General features: G+C 49.8%; 1 protein-coding gene across 4 annotated transcripts in view; it reads left to right on the top strand.

The window, feature by feature from the left end:
* The window catches only part of NBL1 (NBL1, DAN family BMP antagonist), a 63,405-nt gene that overhangs the window by 38,164 nt on the left and 10,586 nt on the right, over positions 1–14,655 (top strand). For 2 of the 4 annotated variants that reach the window (XM_061184833.1, XM_061184832.1), the window contains exon 1: positions 13,607–13,708. The exons of the other annotated variants lie outside the window; for them this stretch is intronic. The gene's annotated coding sequence lies outside the window, so the exon portion shown is untranslated. Of the gene's footprint in view, positions 1–13,606; positions 13,709–14,655 lie in introns of those variants that run through there. 4 annotated transcript variants of the gene reach the window in all.

Genomic DNA, 14,655 nt, shown 5'->3' with positions numbered 1-14,655 from the left:
CCATACAGTCTGAACTTGACACTGTATAATTTGGCCCAGAACAATATGTATTTTGAACTCATTTAGGTGAATGGCTTTGGCATTCTGAGAACCCACTGGGGGAGCCTTTATCAGGCTACATTTGCCTTGTGCAGAAGTATGCCTTTGTTCTGAGAAACGGCCTCAGAACACACTCTGTTGAGCTGTCTCCTTGATTGTCATCCTCTCTCACCCCTTTCAAAAGATCCACGGATGCAGTCTTGAAATCCTGCTTGCAGGAGATGCAGAAATTGGGAATGAAGGAAATATCTATGTACTTTTGCTTTTAGTTTTCCCAAACCTCACTGTTTACTTTTTTTTTTTTTTTAATGTAACCAAGCCATAATTATATTTTACTTGTCATGGTTCAATCTGATTGTATTGTTGAAGGACTATTTTTGAACCTGTCCAAATAAATTCTGCAAAGTCTTTCCACAAGGAGGTACTCCATGGGGCTGGAACAGCCTTCATCCCGAGTGGTGCTGAGACAAACGATCTCCTGTGGCATGCTTTATAATTACATAAATGCCAAGGGGTGGAAGGGGGAAAGTGGAAATTCTCAGTACCGAAAGGAATGTTAAATTTAGAATCACAAGCTCATCTGGAAGTTATCACCACTCTTTTCTCTAAGTGTGCTGCAAGCACCACTTCCCCTCGGACACTAAAGTATGATGCTGGGGTAAACAGACCTGGCAGGAGCAGGGCAGACGTTCCCGTGTTTGCTGAGCAGTCTTGTGTGGAACAAGGGTGAGAGTTAGGGTAACTGCGCCAGCAGTAAAGTGCCTCGAAGGGAGGGCACGGACAGGGAGCAGGGAACAAGGGAGGGGCAGGGCCTCCACGGGAAGAGCTTAGGGTTCCCAGCTGGACGACCTGGGTCCGAGTCCCTCCTCCACCACTTACTTGCCATGTGACGGTGGGAGTTCCTTAGTCTCTTCAAACTTCAGTTTCCTCATCTGTAAAGAGAGGAAAAGATGATTTCTACCTTACAGACATTGAGGGTCAAATATATATGCTAACACAAGTATTTAAAAAGCAGATGCTGCTATTTGAATCAGAATAGAGCACATGGTATTAATGGTAGGTAGTCAGGGGACTGTTCTAGAACAGGAAGAGGGCATAATCCATGGGCTCAAGGAGTTGGCTCTTAGAGTCTAAGTTAGCAAGATCTGAGGGAGAGAATGGGTGTCTCAAATGAGTTCCTGGTGATAAAAAGCCTAAAAATTGTTGGAAAACACTATACTATGCATCTTCATGAATAAGCATCAGTGTCATTTGTTTTCACCCTACTCCATTGAGACATGCACGAGTAAAGCCTCCTGAAACTCCACCTGAGCTTTTCAAAGACCAGAGTTACTTACTGAGCACACGGCCTCAGTGCTATGCCAAGAGGGGAAGGAGGGAAAAGGACACTGAAGAAACAGAACGGGAACCCGAGAGCTCCAGGGGCTTCTGGCGTGGTAGGAAACAGGATAAGGACGGAGCATTTGCCTTCAGGATAATTGGCTTCAATAGTGTGATTCTCACTTGAGTTCAGAGCCAGAAGATGTAAGTAGGGGAAGATGATGTCAAGAATTCTGGAGGAGTTCAGGAGTGGGCAGAAGATGAGCCTTTAATGGGGAAGAAACTGGGACTAGAAAAAGGAGCTCATTATCAACTGTCAATCATCTTTATTCCTGGTCTAGCCAGTTTGAGCCTGGCAGAACTTAATTTGATCACTTCAAATGAATATATAATAATAGTTTGTATTTATTGGGCACCTACTGTGTGCTAGTTACTATTCTAAGGCTTTATGTATATCATACTTAATTTTTACAACAATTCTGTTAGAGAAGTACTATTATCTTCATTTTATAGATGAAGAAACAGATTTTGAAAGGATAACTTGTTCAGGATAAACAGCTAAGAGGTGACACAGGCAGGATTTTTACCTGATTCCAGAACCCAGACACTTAACTGCTCTGCTATGCTGGTTGAAAGCTGTTTAAACTGGGAAGGATCATTCAAAGTGGTTTAAGCCAATGTAAACATGATTTGATACAAACCTGATGGAATTAGTTGAAATTAATCAGAGTTTCATTGAGTTTAAATTGATAAGAAAAAGTTGATCGAATTTGAAATTAGCTATGTTTGTTAAAATAATTCCTGTGTTTATTAGTTAGAAATATAATTGTCAATCAGAGCTTCAGGTCAGTATTACTGATGAGTTTTGCTAAATCCTTGCAAATGTAATAAAGCATCATGACATTTTATTGACCTATGTATCTTAAAAACTATATACACTTTTCGGGGCTTCCCTGGTGGTACAGTGGTTAAGAATCCGCCTGCCATCGCAGGGGACGCGGGTTCGAGCCCTGGTCCAGGAAGATCCCACATGCCGCGGAGCAGCTAAGCCCGTGCACCACAACTACTGAGCCTGCGCTCTAGAGCTCGCGCTCTAGGGCCCGCGAACCACAACTACGGAAGCCCGCGCGCCTAAAGCCCATGCTCTGCAACAAGAGAAGCCACTGCAATGAGAAGCCCGCACACTGCAAAGAAGAGTAGCCCCTGCTCGCCGCAACTAGAGAAAGCCCACGCAGCAATGAAGACCCAACACAGCCAAAAAAAAAAATAAAGCTATATATACTTTTCAATTAGTTTTTTTCGTTTTTTTAAAATAAATTTATTTATTTTTATTTTTGGCTGTGTTGGGTCTTCGTTGCTGCCCGTGGGCCCTTTCTAGTTGCGTTGAGTGGGGGCTGCTCCTCAGCCTGGTGCGGGGGCCTCTCACTGGGGCGGCCTCTCCCGTTGCGGAGCACGGGCTCCAGGCCCGCGGGCTTCAGTAGTTGTGGCTCGTGGGCCCCAGGGTGCAGGTCCAGCAGCTGTGGTGCACAGGCTTAGCTGCCCGCGTCATGTGGGATCTTCCCGGACCAGGGCTCGAACCCGTGTCCCCTGCATTGGCAGGCAGATTCCCAACCACTGAGCCACCAGGGAAGCTCCCAATTAGTTTTTTTTTAAAGACATAATTTATAGACAGTAAAATGCACCCCTATCACCAGGTAGAAAATGGAAACACTTTTTATAATGTATACTGGTAATATTCACTACCTTTATGTTTTACTTTTAAGGGGTTAAATTTTTTGATAACTTTTGATTTTGATACTCACAGAAAAGTTGTGAAAATAATACAAGGGATTCCTCTGTATCCTTTACCCATGTTTACCAATTGTTCACATTTTTTCTCATTTATCATTCTTGGTGTATGTATAGTATTTTTGAGCCATTTGAGGGAAGTTGGAGATATGCCCATTTACCCCTAAATACGTCAATGTATATTTTCTAAGAATAAGGATATTCTCTTATATAACCACAGTGCAATTATAAAAATCAGGCAATTTAAAAAAAATTTATTTACTTATATATTTTTGGCTGCGTTGGGTCTTCGTTGTGGTGCACGGGCTTCTCATTGCGGTGGCTTCTCTTGTTGCAGAGCACAGGCTCTAGGCACGCAGGCTTCAGTAGTTGCGGCACGTGGGCTCAGTAGTTTTGGTGCACAGGCTTAGTTGCTCTGCGGCATGTGGGATCTGCCCGGACCAGGTATCGAACCCGTGTCCACTGCACTGGCAGGCGGACTCTCAACCACTGCCACCAGGGAAGTCCCAAAATCAGGTGGTTAACGTTGATAAAAATAGTATCTAATCCACAGTACATGTTCAAATTTTGTAAATTGTCAAAACAATATATTGTCTATCGATTTCCCCCAGTCTAGGATCCAATCCAGGATCATGCATTGTATTTAGTTGTCGAGTCTCTTTCTTTAATCCAGAACAGTTCATCAGCTTTTTTTCTTGATCTTGACATTTTTGAAGAGTGCAAGCCAGTTATTTTGTGGAATGTTTCTCAGTTTGGGTTTGTCTGATGTTTCCTCGTGATTAGATTCAGATTTTGTAATTTTGGCACAGGTGATGTTGTGTCCTTTTCAGTACATCATATCAGGAGGCACATGATGTCCATTTGTCTCAACATTAATGATATGAACTCTGGCCATTTAGTTAAAGTGGTGTTTGCCTGGTTTCTCCACTGTAAATTTATTATTTTTCTCTTTGTAATTTATAAATAAGTTGTGGGGAGATACTTTTGAGGCTGTAAATATCCTGTTCCTTATCAAACTATCATAGTTTTAGCATCCACTGATAATTTTCTAAATTCATTATTCCTTATTATTTGACGTTCTATGAGGAAGAACTTTCCCTTTCCCCCCATTTATTTGATCATTAATTTATATCAGTGTGGACTTGCGGATTCTTGTTTTATTAAATTGTTTATAATCCATTACTGTCAATATTTATTACTCAAATTGTTCAGATTTGTCTAATAGGAGCTCTCTCAAGCTGTTGCCTGTATCCTTTGGCATATCTAGTCCATTCTTTAAGCACGAGATATTCCAGACTCTTCTTGTATTTGCTTTGCCCCAGCCTTGGAGTCAGCCATTTCTCCAAGGAGCCCTAATTCCTTTTAATGGAGAATGGTAGTTAGAAACCAAGATCAGTAAGTGTGCTCATTGCTATAGTGTCATTGCTTCTAGGCCTCTCAGCAGATGGAGCTAGGGAATAGGGGTGTGTGTGTGTCCTCGAGTTTGTACTGATTTTTTAAAAATTAATTTATTTGTTTTTATTTTTGGCTGTGTTGGGTCTTCATTCCTGTGTGCGGGCTTTCTCTAGTTGTGGTGAGTGGGGGCTACTCTTCGTTGTGGTGCACGGGCTTCTCGTTGTGGCTTCTCTTGCTGCAGAGCATGGGCTCTAGGTGCGTGGGCTTCAGTAGTTGTGGCTTACGGGCTCAGTAGTTGTAGCTAGCAGGCTCTAGAGGGCAGGCTCAGTAGTTGTGGCGCATGGGCTTAGTTACTCCGCAGCATGTGGGATCTTCCTGGACCAGGGATTGAACCCGTGTCCCCTGCATTGGCAGGCGAATTCTTAACCACTGTGCCACCAGGGAAGCCCTGTACTGATTTCTTAAGTCCAAAATCTAGCGTTTAGTCTGGCCTTCCCCTCGTCCATAACTCCCTTATCTAACAATGTGAAACTTGGCACTAAGGTATTTAATTTCCAAAGAGCAGTATTGTATAAATTAGGTCTACTTGTGCATGAGTAGAAATATGCTGTGATTCTTTGAGAGGTAGTCAGAGAGAGTGTGTGTGTGTGTGTGTGTGTGTGCGCGTGTGCTCTCTGGCCTCTCTTAGTCTTTGTCTGCATGTCTTCCAGTGTCTGTCATTCCTTGCTTGTCTGTATCTTTGGATGTGATCAAGACCCATTTTTGATTATCATTATATTTATGGAATAGTTTTATCCTTACTATTTTTCAATTAGGAAGTTGCGTTTTATGTTTCTTATATATATATATATTTTTAATTAATTAATGTATTTGTTTTTGACTGCATTGGGTCTTCGTTGCTGCACGCGGGCTTTCTCTAGTTGCGGCGAGCGGGGGCTACTCTTCGTTGCAGTGCGCAGGCTTCTCATTGTGGAGCACGGGCTCTAGGTGCGCAGGCTTCAGTAGTTGTGGCACGCGGGTTCAGTAGTTGTGGCTCGCGGGCTCTAGAGCGCAGGCTTAGTAGTTGTGGCGCACGGGCTTAGTTGCTCCTCGGCATGTGGGATCTTCCCGGACCAGGGCTCAAACCCGTGTCCCCTGCATTGGCAGGTGGATTCTTAACCACTGCGCCACCAGGGAAGTCCTAATGTTTGCTATATTTTTAAAACCCCTAAATTAACTTTTTAAGTGGGTGGCCCTGACTGGTCATTTCTATGGGTCAGTGACTTTCAATTAGAAGAAAGGCTTCCCAAAATTCTTACCATAGAGCATCCTCTGTTCTCATCTGAGCTGCTTCCCTGGGTCACTACGTAATCATGAGCAAGTCACTTGATCTCTCTGGGCCTCATTGTAAGACAGCTGTAATGATTCCTTCCTGTCACACAGTACAAATGTGAGGTCAGGCATTCTGTTCTTGAGGAGAAAAGTGAAATAGCCAGCTAAATAAGATTCTCTTATAATCAATTATGTAACAAATTATGATCAAAAGAATCATCCCCCTTTAAGCTGGAGGTTTATCAATTGTGATATCCCATGACAGACTCTTTCACACCCCAGAAATAAAGAGAAGGCCCACCACTGTTCCAGACTTTACTTCCTCTTTTCTCTATAGTGGACTTCATGGATAAAACCCAAGTTCTGCTTGTTTTACCAGGAAAAGTTCTCTTGTCAAGGAATATCAAGGTAATTGTAGATCTTTCCTTAATCTATGTAGATACCCTTCTTGAAGACCAGGAGACAGAGCCACAGAAGGTGAGGCATAGAACGTGTCAATTAGTGGCCACATCTAATGACTCCTCTCCCTTGGCCCCAGAAAGCAGCCATAATACTTCTTTTTGGCCTGGACATGTGATCTGTAAAGCCTCAGTTTAGTTGAGGAAGGGGACCCTTGGGGGCTTGCTCTCACTTTGCCAGAATCTCTGCAGATCTTCCAGGGGCCTCCCAGCCTTCAGCCTCTCCCCCTCTTACCAGTTTTAACTCAGTTTAATGTGTGTTGTTTCCTGTTCAGACAATTTCGATGGTTCCCCGATGATGCACAAACTATCGGTCCACATTTCTTAGCCTAGCATTGAAGGTCCTCTACCATGTAGCCCCTATCTCTACCTCCTACTGTATGCCCCCTACTCCATCCATGAAGTAAGATAGAGGCCAAGAGCAGGGGCTCTGGAGCCACACTTTTGGGGTTTGAATCCAATTCTGACACTTACTTGATGCTATGGGGCCTTGGAAGTTATTTGCTCTGTCCATGCCTCAGTCTCCTCATCTGTAAATGGGAGCAATGATGCTAATACCCACCTCAAAATGTTATTATGAGAACATATGAAAAGCCTTTTGAACAGTGCTTGGTGTATAGTAATGTTAGACTATATTATTACTATTGCCCCCTTTAAAGCTATTCTCCACACGGCAGCCAGTGTTAAAACATAAACTGGATTATGTCAGTCCTCTGCTCAAAGCCTTCATCCCATTTGGCGAAAAAGCCGAAGTCAGTAGAGTGGCCTCTGAGGCCCTACGTGATCTGGCCGTCCTGGTGCCAGTCTGACCTTGACTCCTACCACCGGCTCTCTGTTCCTCTGCTCCAGTCCTTCTGTCCCTGCTGTGTCTGAGCACATTGGATGTTCCCTCTCTTCTCCCGGGTGTCCACACAACTCGCTCCCTCATCTCTTTCAAGTCTTTCCTCAGTGTGTGTCAGGGAGACCCTCCCAGACTGCTCTGGTTTTTGTAATCCTCTCCCCCCCCCGTCCCACCCCCCACAACACACTTCTCTGCTTTCTCTCTTTGGCCTTTATCATGATCTCACAGTTTGTATCTTTACCTGCATATTTTGTTGGTTGTCTGTCTCCTCCCACTAAAATGTAAGCTCCCTGAGGGTAGATACTTTTATTATTTTGGAGTTTTCTTTTTTACTGCCATATCCTTAGTACCTGAATACAGCCTGGCACATAGTAGGCACTCAATAAATATTCACTGAGAAACTGAATGTTAGTCTATTACCTCTATTTCAATCAAACTAGTTATCTATTCCTGAAACACATTTTCCTAGGCGTGACAAATTCATTCAAACAAATACATTTATTTCACAAGCCAAATGTATCCATTTTGGTGACTGCCTTGAGGAGCTGTGTTAAGAAGGATACTGAGGCTACATCTGGGCCAATCCAGAAAATGTGTGTTAATGGTCTCTTCTGTGGTGCTCTGAAGGTCTGAGGGCCACATATTTGTCCAGTGCAAAACCCTTTTTCCGGGCCCTTTCTTTCTTAGTGTGGACGGCTTTCTTGACTTGTCCAAGTCTTGCTCATACCTCAGAGCCCTTGTTTAAATCCTCCTTCTTCCAGCAAGCCTTTCCTAGGCATGCCAGCTCCTTGGGAATGCTGCCTTCTCTGAACCCCTATGGCCTCATGCCTGGGCAGCTTCCCTGCCAATGAGCTTTTCCTTTGCTCCTCTACTTCCCATTGTCAGTGTGTCTGCCCTTTTCCCTTCCAGGCAGGCCTTATGCCTTACTCTGTTTCCAGTTCCTGATGCTGCGCTGGACACTTAGTAAGTGGTCAAAAAAATAGGTTGTTTTAATCAAGACTTTTGGGGAGGTAGGCAACAAACTCCTCCAATCAGCTTAAAATTGTAAGATACTGGAGAAGTTCAGAGAGTCCAGGGAAAGGTGAACATGAAGGGCAGAGGGGCGAGAACCAAGCCCCTCATCAGCTCCTTCAGCAGCCAGAGTTCTCTAGAATTCTGCCCCTAACGCGATTCAGCTCCCTGGCACAGTCCCCATGCCTCTCTGTTTGGATTCCTCAGAGAGAGGACTTGATTGGCCCAGCCTGGGTCAGCTGTCACTCTGGGCCACAGGAGGACAGGTTCATGGAGAACAAACTTGGCTGCGGAGGTACCTTGTGTTGACTGGTGTGTGGTTGGGAGCCGGTTCCCTGGTAGAGGGGCTGGACGGACACCCAGGCGATATTCTTCTGTGCCTTCCAATTCTCCAATACCCATGTTCCTAACAGGAAGATTTTTCAAAGACTTTATCTGGTGCACAAAAACCTTAAGGAAAAATAGCTGTTCTGTGGGATAGTAAATACAGAAGGACCAACTCTTGAGGAGAGAGAAAAATTCTCCTACTCTCTGTGGATATACATGGGCTGCTGGGAGCTGAGAAATGGAAGAAACAACGGAGAAGGGACATTATAAAAGAACTGACTTGCCTAACGCTGCCCACCACCCGGGCAGCCCTGTTCACCGTGTTTACCACAGCAGCAGGGCGGAGGAATTCCAGGCACAAGGCCCTTTCCTGAGAGCCCGGCTCTGGTGCTGTCACTTGGAGGTGGGTGGGTTGTTACCGTGGGATCAGGCAACCCCAGCTGAAGAAAACAGGGAGAGTGATGGGGGGAGGAAGCAAACAAACAAGGAGCAAAGTGAGGGGTTGGGGATAGCCCCTGGCACCCTGTCCTTGGCATTTAGGTCACATTCCTGGTGACATCGGTATGTTCATTCTTACAGATGAGGAGACAGCCATAACCACCATTGCCTCTCTGGAGTGGAAAAGGACATTCCTTGGAGTCAGACCGACTTGAGTTTAAATTTCCACTCTGAAATTCCCCGAATTTAGATCTCATCTCTGACCTTTCTCTCTTCTCATCTCCCCCTCCTTAGCACTTGATCCCTCTTGATTTTTGGTCTCCCACCCTACCTACAAAGGGCATTTGACATTTTTCCAGGGGACAAGTTCCCCTTGGGGCCTCATTTCTGCTCTCCAGTCAGGGCCAACGCCCTACCTCCCACACCCTCAGTAGCCTTCAGGGGCAGACCCTATAGTGCATTGTCACCTCCTCTTGCTTTCTCTGAGCCCAAGATGGGGCCCAGAGGCTTCCTGAGCCCCCAGGGACAGGAGAAGGCAAGAGCCAGCCCAGGGGGTGGGCTCAAAGTCAGAAGATCTGATTCTGCTCCTGGATCTGCAACTGACTCGCTGAGTGAACCTAGGCAAATCCTTTTCCTCCATGGGAAAGGAGAAGACGACACTAGTAGCTTTCACTTCCTAAGGGCCGAGCTGGTGCCAGGCTCTGTGCTTCATGCACACGTCCCTCAGTGAATTCTCCCAGTAAGCGTGCACTTGGGCACTATTAAAATTCCTATTTCACAGATGAGGAAACTGAGGCTCAGGACGTGCATTACTTGAGTGAGGGTGAGAGAAAGCTTTGTGCTAAAGCCTGGGTTTGATCCAGGGACTCTGACTGCCTGCCTTCTCTCTGCTATACACCTCCCTAAAATAGCTTTCATTTTCTGGAGCACGTGCTATTTTCCAGGAACTGTGCCGAGCACTTTGCATCCATTTATCTCCTTGAATCCTGCCTCCTTCTCATCATAATCTTACCTTAAACGTCGCCTCTTTGAGATGTCTTCTGAGGCTTTCCCATCCCATCACTCACTCTGGCTTGCTTAGTTCCTCCGTGACACTTAGATGATGAGAAACCCATTCTCCTCTTTACTCGTACACGCTCCACCTCCCTGTTGCAGAACTGAAGCTTCCTGAGGGCTGGGACCTTGTTGGTCCAGCCCATTGTTGTGTCCCTGACACCTCTGTGCCTGGCACACAGTCTGCACAAAAGTATTTGTTAAATAAATGAGAGGGACTTCCCTGGTGGCACAGTGGTTAAGAATCTGCCTGCCAATGCAGGGGACACAGGTTCGCTCCCCGGTCTGGGAAGATCCCACATGCCGTGGAGCAACTACGCCCGTGCGCCACAACTACTGAGCCCGCGTGCCACAACTACTGAGCCCGCATGCCTAGAGCCCGTGCTCCGCAACAAGAGAAGCCACTGCAATGAGAAGCCTGTGCGCAGCAACGAAGACGGAACACAGCCAAAAATAAATAAACAAATAAATAAAAGAGTTTATGTTAATAAATAAATAAATGAGAGCCCTGGCAACAACTCTAGAGAGTATATGCCGTTACCAGCTGCACTTTACAGAGAAGGAAACCGAGGCCCAGACAGGAAACAACTGGCACAGAGTCAGTGGGTGATGGAGCAAGGATTCAAACCCAAGCAGGAAGACTCCAGAACCTTCCGTGATGAGTCCTCACAGCCCCTCCCACCTACACATTTGGACATGTGGACTCTCTTGGTCTTTATCTTGCAGAAGAGGGACGGACTGTGGTTGTCCCAGGCCCCAGTACCAACCTTCTGAGTCAGGGGGCCGGACTGGGAGGGAAGGCCTTTTCTTGTTTTCCCTCTTTCTCCGGGAGAGTGCAGAGGTTTGGACCCCTGTTGAGGCCAGGCTGACGGGATTAGAGGAAACAGCTGGCCCAAGCCCGTGCCCTGCGGGAGGGAGCTCACATTCCCAGGACTCGGGGAGGGAGCAGCTCCCCGAAGCCCAGTCACATTCCAGGTCGGTCATTTTCCTGAGCCCAGATGTTTGCTAATGAGCTGGGGAGAGAGGCTTTCAGCCCTCTACCCCAGCTCTGGGCCCCACATTACCTCGGCCCCAAGAGGCTGGCCCAGGGCCAGCAGGCTCTGGCTTCAGGCCCGTGCCCAGGGCCAGCCAGGCCTGTTGGGGCAACTGGCGCACCGCTGCCAACCAGGTGCATCTCCGTGTACTTGGAGACTCTGACGTGACAGGTTCTGCCTTTCCTGCTGGGGCCCCACCACCCTGGGTCCTGGTGGTGCAGCATCCTTGCTGCAGCCTGATGGAGGGGCTCTGAGGCAGTCAAGAGGGTGTGGTAGGCAAAGGAGCATGGGCTTTGGAGTTGACGGGTCTGGATTCAAGTCTGGACTTTGTCCATCACTAGTGGTGTGATCTTGGGCAGGTAACTAGGCTTCTGATGCCTTGATTTTTCTCATCTGTAAAATGGGAATAATGATAGGATTATGGTCAGGTTTCCATACAATAAAGCAGGCATGTGCTTAGTATAATGCCTGGCACAAAGTGATAGCTGTTGATAGTATTAACAAGTTACCTTCCAGACCCCTTGTTCACATGGTAGCCCTCCTGTAATTACGAGTCTTCACCAGACAGGTGTGACCCAATCCCAAACCCCATGTCCTTGATTAGGTGGTTGGGTGGCTGAACTGTCAAGGGCTTCTACTTCAGGCTGTCTGTATGATTTGACAAACTCATTAGGCTACCCAGTTGGCTTCTTGCAGTGGGGTGGGTTCTTACAAAATGTAGACATCCAGTCCCCACCCCACCTGGGGTGCACAGTGAGAGTGGCAGTGGTGAGCACAATGGTCAGTGTTTCCTGAGTGCCTACTGTGTACCAGGCAGTGAGGCTACACCTGGTGGGATGTGTTCCTCCAACAGACGGTAGCTGGCATCCCCTTTACTGTGTGACTTTAGGCCAGTTACTTAACCTCTCTCTCTTGGTCTTGGTACTTTCACTTATGAAATGGGGATAACAATGCTGTTTATTTCACAGATTTATTGTGTGGGTGGAAAGTGCTTAGAATGGGACCAGGCACGTAGTATAGGAAGGTGCTCAATATGCCTGAGCTATTATGAGCATTATTATAGTTATACTCATGGAAACATTTATGGGGGATATTAATTACTTAATTCAGCCAAATATATTGTACCCCTTGTTTGCCAAGCCCTGGGGACACTGACACAGGTTATCCCTGCCCTCAAGGAGCCCACGGTCAAGTGGAGGAAAGAGATCTACTCAACTAGTCTAGAGGGAAATTACCATGAACAGAGGGTATGTATCCTGTGCTTCCAGGATCACACCGGAGAAGGGAGGGGTTTATGCTACTTGGGTCTTGGGAAGGCTTTCCAATCGGGTGCTTGAAGAATGCCTTTACCAGGAGATGAAAGGAGGGCAAGGGAACCCCAGGCAGAGGGAACAGCACAAGCAAGAGCTAGGAGGCATAGAGACGCAGTACTGGGTTTGGAGAGGCAGGTAGGTCAGCGTACACCATGGAATTATCAACAGGCCACTAGGAGCCACCGGGATGCTCAGCAACCTGTGACATTGGATGAGCAGGGCTGCTTCCATCTGGGGCTTCCAGCCAGGCTGGGGCGAGATGCATGGACACCCACCACTGTGGTAGAACGCAAAATTCCGAAATCTTGTCTCAGGACCGGGCTACTACTTTCCAGGAGCAAAGCTATTTTCTCACTTCACTGGCACACCAAACAGAGAGGGCACGACCGAAACCCGCCCGAGTGCCCAAGTACAGGCTGATAAGCTGGGTATCCCCGTACCAAACAGCTGAGGCTGGGACGCCGTGCTGGGCGCTCTGCTCTTCGCAGGAGTCAGAGAAGTGAGCCCAGGTTCCGACGTTCCTAATAGTCCTCCTCGGGACTCTCAGACCCTTCTCTGCACACTTAAGCCAAGTGCCTGGCGCTTAGGCGAGGCCCGGCGGAGGTCGAGTGACACTAGGGAACTAAGAGCGCGGACCAGCCCCGGGTCGCACGGCCGGGAGCGGATAGGTTGGGCGCAGCGCAGGACTGAGGAGGGAGGACAGTCTCCTGGTGCCGCGGCTCGGTGGACTGGGGCGCCACACCCTCGGAGCAAGACTGCAGCACCCGGTTCCCACAAAAAGGAACACTTCCATCTTTGTCACCCGGAGGCCTGGCACGGCCCTATGGCCGGGCTGGGGGAAAGTTGGAGAGAAGTCCGAGCGCAGAGAAATCCGGCGGAGGGCGCTTTAGAACGAGCCGGGGCGCCGGGCTCTCTGCCCTGCCCCTAGGGCGCCGACCAGGGCGGCCCCGGTAGCTCCGCCGCGCCGTCGGACCGCGCCGGAGCCCGGCCCGGGGCTCGAGGGCGACGGGGAGAGGGGGCCGGGGCCCCGGGCGGCTGAGGCGCCCCCTCCTGCGCGCCCGGAGGGAGCGGCCCAGCGCGCCCGCCCGCTCTTTCTTTTTCGCGTCCCTCCCTCCACTGCCCCCGCCCTCGCTCCCTATTTGGAGCGGAGACACCCCTGACGTCGGAGCCGCTCGGCTCGCCGCTCCCCCGCACTGCGCGCCCGCCCGGGGCCGCAGACAGCGCGCAGCGCAGCCCAGCCGAGCCTCGCGGGGCCGCCGCCAGCCCTGCCGGCCGCCTCCCCGAGCCTCCCGGGGGCGCCGCGCCTGCCCCCCGCGGCCCGCAGACAGCTCCGCAGGAACCGGCGGGCGCGCCGCGCACCCCACCGCCGCCGCGCGCGCGGTAAGTCCCGCCCGGGCCGGCACGCGGGCGCCCAGCTTCCAGAGGCTTCGGCCGCAGGCGCAGCGCCGCGCCCCCGGCCCTCCCGCCGGCCCAGGGCACCGTGCGGAGGCGCCGCCGCCGAGCCCGGGAGCGCGGGGGCTCGGGGCGCCGGGGCTGGGGACGTGGACGCGGCACGGGGTGGCCAGGGAGCACCCCTGCGCCCCGAGCCGGTCCCCCGACTCAACAGGGGTTTCCATTTCTCGGTAGGAGTTCCGCGGCCAAGAGAGAAAGGGAGGGAGATGCGCGGCCGAGAGAAAGCCGGGCGGGTCGAGGGCGGGTCGGGCCGCGCGGCCGCCGGGGCAGCGCCCGGAGCTCGGCTGCGGGGCTCGCGCGTCCCCGCTGCTCTGTCCGGGCCTCGCCGCGCCGCGAGCCTCTCCGCTCCCGTACGTTTCTGCCTCCTTTTTGTCTCTCTCTGTGTTTCTCCCCATCTGCCTGTCTCCCCATCTGCCTGTCTCTCTATTTCCGTTCCTCTCTTTCTTTGGTTCTGTCCCTTTCTTTCTGTTTCTCCGTTTCTGCCTGTTTTCCATTTCCCTGGGTTTGTGCCTCTGCCTTTATGTTTTCTCTCCGTCTCTCCGCCTGCCCCGCTGTGGGAGTCTCTCTCTGAGTTCCTGCGTCTTCCTTGTCCCCCGCCCTCAATATCGGACAGCGCCCCCAGCCCGGGTCGGAGGCACGGGGCCCCCACCGGGGCTCGTGAATAGTTTCCTAGACCTGGTAAAAGAAGCGAAACCCTCCCCCTACCTTCCGCCTGCCCCGGGGGACTGGCCTGGGTCATCCCCCTGGAATTGAGTCTGGGGCAGGGAAGCCAGCCTTTCAGGGGGCTCAGTTTTCGTAAGAGTTCCACCCCCGCGAGGCGGCCTGGACAACTGGGCCGTGCTGCCGGCCACCTGCCCGCCCCGCTCACTGGGCGG

Source organism: Eubalaena glacialis, chromosome 3 (assembly GCF_028564815.1).
Source record: "Eubalaena glacialis isolate mEubGla1 chromosome 3, mEubGla1.1.hap2.+ XY, whole genome shotgun sequence".
Classification (NCBI taxonomy): domain Eukaryota; kingdom Metazoa; phylum Chordata; class Mammalia; order Artiodactyla; family Balaenidae; genus Eubalaena; species Eubalaena glacialis.
Note: the sequence above shows the minus strand (reverse complement) of the source record. Positions and strands in the feature narration are given on the sequence as shown.